Raw genomic sequence first — 6,600 nt, forward strand, 5'->3', positions numbered from 1 at the left:
CCTAAGGATAAGTTAGACCGATTTTTCACCCCCAAAAACCCCCACATAACAAATTTCTGCGAAATCGTTAGAGCGGTTTCCGAGATCGTCAGTGTAAATAAATATATATATATAAATAAATAAATAAATATACAAGAATTGCTCGTTTAAAAGTATAAGATACGACTGATTAATTTTGTAACTTATTAAATTCAAATCCGATCAATCGTTTTATCACGAAAGTGAACATCCATCCTCACAAACTCAAAAAGTAAGGTACATTAGGGCAATTCCGAAAGTCGTCTAATTAGGAAAGTCGCATAGAAATCACCATTATTTCCGTCATATCAAGATTCCCCTTTCGGAATTATCTGAACATTTCTGTCATTCGGAATTACTCTAATGCACCTTACTAATTTGTCAACCGCCAATAAGGTCCATTTCTATACCACTCTGCAGTTACTTTGCCTTACGCCACAAAATACGGTACAGTTTTTACCAGTGGTAAACTACTGGGATTTTTTTTTCAGAACCGTTCCAGAATAAGAGCGTGGTGAGTGTTGCAACACGAGGCTTAAAATATAACTTTTCTTTTACTAACTGACCTGTATTTATTAAAAAATGTTTCAGTCACTTTAAACCATCACAACAATATTTTGGTAGAACTACTGGGAAAACTAATTAACTAGTCAACTACCAAACCAGGTGGTTTGGTAGTTAACAATGTGGGAAAAATCCCCGTAGTTAGGGCTGGTAAAACTTGGTGGTAACTAGTGGGAATAGCCCCAGAAATATAAGGGAAGTATTTCGTCACTACTTTTAAAAAATCTCGTATCTCATGCTTCTCCTCAAAGTTAAAACACAGTAAGTCTATATGCATTCCATACATACTACTACATTTTCTTTTAGTTGACAGAAGATACAAATTTTTTTCAAAGTAGTGACGATTTGTCAATAGGAAAAAAATTAAATACTAGGACATTTTACAACAGTATCTTTAGTAAAATACAAAACCACTTACAAAACAATAAAAAAAAACATATTATAAAAAACCTAACCTAGGGTGCCGCTAGCAGCGAGGCAGGGTCCAAGCTGCCGGTGGTTAAGGATGCAGAGAGAGGAACCGTCGGACTATCCGCGCCGTATCCAAGATCACCGCCTTCTGCATCTGACCCTTGATCCAACCACCTAGCGAGAGTTTCTCGAGATGTTGGTCGAGACTCTTCGCTATGAGACCGTTCGCTGAGACGACTATCGGGACAATGATCGTCGAATCAACATCCCACTTGGCGGTTATCTCGTGAGCCAAGTCCAGGTACTTACTGGACTTGTCCTTCTCGTTCTTCACGAGATTCTTATCATGGGGGATGGTGATGTCAACGAGCACGGCCCGGCGTTGCGATCGATCTATTATGACAATGTCAGGCTTATTAGCTACAATAGTCCTGTCCCCAACAAATGTCGACCGTACCGTCCTTCAGGATATATTTCCTGTAGTTGTTCGTCATCATAACTTCGTCGGCAATTGCACAGGCAAAACCCAGTATCTTTATTTTTTAAGCGCCACCCCAAATCTCAAGGAAGCTGGTTCTCAATTCGTCTGTATTTTTACGTTTATTCCACGATATCTCCGTCGTTACTGGCCCGATTTTGAATTTTTATGGTGATTGAATGTATATTGCATACAGATTGGTCCCATTTTATCACAACCCAGTTCTGATGTTGGGATCCTAGAGAAATTGAGGGAACTCCTCAAATCTGAAAGGTATACATAAATATAGTGATTTTGGGTTTTTATAAGAACAGCATGCACTTACGTCCAGGAACGTACATTTGGTGCAGTGGAACTGCTGATGAAGATCAGAACGGAACTCCTTAAATTACTAATTACTCCTTTATCGGCACAATTGACAGCCAATGCTGTCTCCTTGTTTCATCTTTTGGAACACTGAAATGTTTAATATTATTCATGTTAATTGTAAAGACACAAACAATAAATTTGGTATTATATACTGTGATATGAATTATGAACATAGAAACCGTACCAAGTTGATAGATTTAGCTCCATTCAATAAGAGTAAATACCATGCATGAAAAAAGATTGGTCACCCTAGTCGTAAAACCACACATAGCTATTTTTTTCTTTAAAGGTCATATTTATCGTTCTAAACCTATTCGCGGGAATTTTGATATCATTTGAGACAATGAAAACAATATAATGATTAGAACTAACCAAGATTACAAGCAAAATAGAAGAAAATTGATTGTCAGTGAGGTTTATGAACATTTTGGTAAAATAAGTACTTACTTGTGAAATCTTATGTCGGATTTCGGTTTCCATTTACTTCCACAATGCTGCACTATGCAATACATTGCGCATAACTTAAGGAAACCGACGAAAAATGTTTATATCACAAAAGAAAACTCTGAATTGGTGAATTACTTTTGACAATTCTGACATATCGGGCATATTTCTTTATTATTAGTGTTCCCATAGTACGCAGGAGGTAAATACCGGAGAAATAAGGTTTTTGCTTGAGTGCTTTTTTGTATAATACAAAGAAAACTAAGTCAATTTGATTGAAGAATGTTTTATACGTTTTTTTTAGTAACTAATCTGGCAATACATCACAGTGTCGGAAAGAGATAGAACATAGGAGTAAAGGTGAATGACCTGGCTTCAACTCATTGGTCGGCACGCACTATCCAGAGATATATATAAAATTCTTGCCTGCAGTGAATCGTATTGAAATATTATAGTTGTCAAGTGTCAAAAACCTTCAAACACTGAAAATTTGGCAGTTATAGTTAAGTCTTTGGTGTCCTAATTGACAGATTAAAGTCGACGAGTAGGAAGAATACTGTTGCAATTTTCACTATTATACCATTTTCCCGATTTTCACTTTAAGTTACAATAACCTATATTAACTTAAGAAATAAAACTAGTCACTTAACGGAAAATTGCTCGGAAGGAAAAGTTAAGCCACTTCAGCGCTGCAAGTGCGGAATAAATGTCTGCTGGCATCATTATGTTCTATTTATTTAATTTTTAAACTTTTAGCTTAACGATGTTTACTGGAATACGATTTGGTGTTTATAATTAAAAAATGTTAAGTAAATGCGCCGGAAATAAATCATAAACAATGCTATATTGCTCTTACAATAATGATTTGTTAACAGTGATAACAACACAACACATGCATAAGTATTGTGTAATGTATAAGTGAAAATAAGATCTCTCTCTCAGTATGCGTAGCCGAATGCACAAACAAACGCTCACAAAACGCTCACGCTAATATCTCTTTCCTGGGTCTCTATTGGTTCCCATAATTTTTAAGTCCGATTTTTACTATCCATAACGTTTTGGGTCATAATTTTTCTTAGTCATATTATCACTAGTCATAAAATTAAACGTCAGAAATTGTAGTTCCGATTTTTGAAAGTCATAATTATTGTTAGTCATAAAATTTATTAGACATAATAATCAAAGTCCATAGTTGTAAAAATCCATAATGTTGAAGGAAATAAACTTATTAGGAATAATTGTTCTAAGGATTTTATCACAAGTCATAATGATTAATAACGTGTTTCTTCACTAATAGCATTCAATGGGATCCCTATCGTTTCCCATACAAAAGGTTGCAATGTTTTTTCGTCCGCATTTTCGTAAGTTGTAATTTGGCTTACTAACTTCCTCAGTATTTATTAAACTTTCATGGCACCTATTAAACCAATTGGTCTCGTCAAGGAGCTGACGTCGACAACTTCTATATCCGCTTTTAAGGATAAAAGATAACTAGCAAAAGGAAACTAACGAAGCTAACTACACGAGGCAAAGGGTTGCTTTTTAAAATAATTTTATTCCGTCAAGAAGTCGACGGAGCCCCGCTACGCGGGCCTCCTATTTCCGCTCTAAGGTACAAAAGGAAACTAACGAACCTACACGAGGAAAAGGGTTATTTTTAAAACAATTTAGTTCCACAAATGAGTAGACGGAGCCCCGCTACTCGGGGCTCCTATTTCCGCTCTAAGGAATCAAAGGAAACTAACAACCTAGCTGAGGAATAGGGTTACTTTTTGTTTTGAAGTCATAAATAATATTTTATGTATAAAAATTTTCTGTGAATTTTAGACATTAAATCTATATGCAGAACAATCAGTAGGGCTTCAAAATATATGCTTAATAATATTTCTGAATAATTATTGTTATACTTTTCAATTTTATACTCATCAACTTTATGAATTTTGAGATTATGATATCCAATATTATGGTTTGTTATTGTTAGAACCATTAAACATTATTCGTAACAAAAATTATGACTAGTGATGTTTATGACCACAAAATATATGAGTAACAACTTCTGACTAACGAAATTATGAACAATAAGTTTATGGGAAAGAAAGGGATCCCCTCTTTCCTAGCTATCTATCGCTATCGCTCTTGCGTATTGACAGAGCCAGACTACCTTTCTGCGGAGTTTCGATTTCGTTTCGCGTCTCAGAAATGCCATTCGGCTACGGGGAGTACCGGGCCAGGCGAGTAGAACAAGATCTAGATTGTTTATTGTGAAGGTTAATATGCAATCGACTCATGCTGAATTCACATGCTCATCGAATCATGTTGAATTTAGAAGCTCAGTTTGTCTATGCATAGAAAACTGAGACTTCACACCGACACTCTTTTGACAGACACAGATTGGTAAACATGTTGTTGTAAATATTAAATATCAATAAATAACTATTCAGTAATTCAAAGTGCCTTTCTGCTCCAGGGACCTCCTGTAGAATACAACATAGAGAGAAGAAGAATATAGAAATATTGGACATATTTGCGAAGTACATATATTATGTCAAAGTCGAGTAAATCCATTCTGCTTTAAGGTTGATTATGTATAAAAATATATATAATCTAAAAAATAATCAACCTTATAGCAGAATGGATTTACCCGAGTCTGAAGTTAAGCGACGCATATTACGAAATAGCACTAAATTTAATGAAACGTGAAAATAATGTATTAACTAATGCTTTATTGCTCTAACAACGTTTGTTAACAACAATAAAGTTTACAAGTGTACAGCGTTCGGGCCACCGCCGAATGAAATTATAAAGGCTGCCTCATAAATTGGTGTTTAGAGGCTGCCGGCGGGAAGCACTAAATAAAACCATTCTTCGGACTCTGATGCCTACATTTCATAAAATAACAATTTAACGACGCTAACTACCAACGTTCTCGGCACTTTGGGCAAACATTTTGAATAGCGAATTTTCTTGACTAAAGTTTCATGTTTAAAAGCGTATGTTTTTGTTAAGGTTTATGTAGCTTTCAAGAGTTTCATGTATCAACATGGCATACGTAAAGAGTAGGTATTTATCCTTATTTGTCCTATTATGGAAACAAGCACTTCTCGAAGAAAATTTCACACTTAAGTAGTTACATATCTCGGAAATTATTTTTATTAGCCATCGCCTATAATGTTGTTACTTTATAGGTAACTTCTTTAAAAAAATGACTTAAAAGCAACCAAGTAACCATAAAAAAATAGTACTTATTTCTATCAAATTAAATCACTGCAAAAACATTTTATTTGACATTAGGTACGATGTCTGGATTGTTTATGCATAAATCGTATCGTTGGAATTATTACGTATTGCCACCTTTGTTTAGGACGTACATCTTTCTTTTATCTCTGGCGTAGGCGTCATCTAACTTATGAAAAATATTCAGGGTCCTAATCTTTCATTTTCAAAATTTGCGTGGAGAAATTGTTAAATACTTGTCTTCGATACTGCATAGTTTTTGTATACAAATCTGGGCTTTAGGCATCTTGGCACTACTCCGTTTTGAGGTCTAGTTTCGGCCAAACTCTAAAACTGAAAGCCGCAAAGCAATCGAAAGCCTGAAAGTATAAAGTGGCGCTGTATGGTCGAGCTGATGCGGACGCTAAGTAAGAGTAATTACTGGCGTGCAGGAAGACAATGCGATGAAACAACATGAAATAAGAGCCCCGGGAAGCTACATACGTGCGGTGATCAACTCGTCGTACTTATAGGGAAAGAAAGGTCTAAGCTTACCGTCCTCTGTTAAAAACCTTTTACGAATTACCTAAATACACGACTAATATGTATTTACCGGGACTGAAGATTGAGTGCTAGGTAATAATTAAAAAGGTAATCATACTCTACCTATATAACGGTAAATAAAAGTCTCGTGAAACTAAACGTGAATCATTTACAACTCTGACTATGCATCTACATTACATATGTTATATACCTAAAGAATACAGTATACGATTTTCACCAGCCCCTTTCCTCCAGTGGTTGTCGTAGAAGTAGACTTTAGGATATGGGTACAATTGTGGCGTGGGCGATGAGCCAATTATAGTACCTGTCACTGCATTTTCACGAAGCTATGAATGCCACTGAAACTTTAATAGTTCCTTGTGCTCTGGCTACCTCTTTTATAGGAATAAAGGTGTGATAGACATGTATGTAAGTACTTAATTGTGTCAAGATGCACGAGAAATTTGTATTAAGAGATAATTTAACAGACAAATAGCCGTTCCCCCGAATTATGAAATGAATATCAAACACAAGGAACCTTTTTAAAAGAGCAAAGTAAT

At 35.5% G+C, this 6,600-nt stretch overlaps 1 long non-coding RNA gene across 1 annotated transcript; it reads right to left on the bottom strand.

Moving 5' to 3' along the window:
- Window positions 1-1,642: 1,642 nt before the first annotated feature.
- Window positions 1,643-2,542, bottom strand: LOC125233754. The gene is made up of 3 exons (XR_007177882.1): window positions 2,288-2,542; window positions 1,811-1,927; window positions 1,643-1,737 (listed from the first exon to the last, which is right to left on the bottom strand). It is a non-coding gene; the product is annotated as an uncharacterized LOC125233754 (long non-coding RNA).
- Window positions 2,543-6,600: the final 4,058 nt, after the last annotated feature.

Source organism: Leguminivora glycinivorella, chromosome 15 (genome assembly GCF_023078275.1).
Source record: "Leguminivora glycinivorella isolate SPB_JAAS2020 chromosome 15, LegGlyc_1.1, whole genome shotgun sequence".
Taxonomy (NCBI): Eukaryota; Metazoa; Arthropoda; class Insecta; order Lepidoptera; family Tortricidae; genus Leguminivora; species Leguminivora glycinivorella.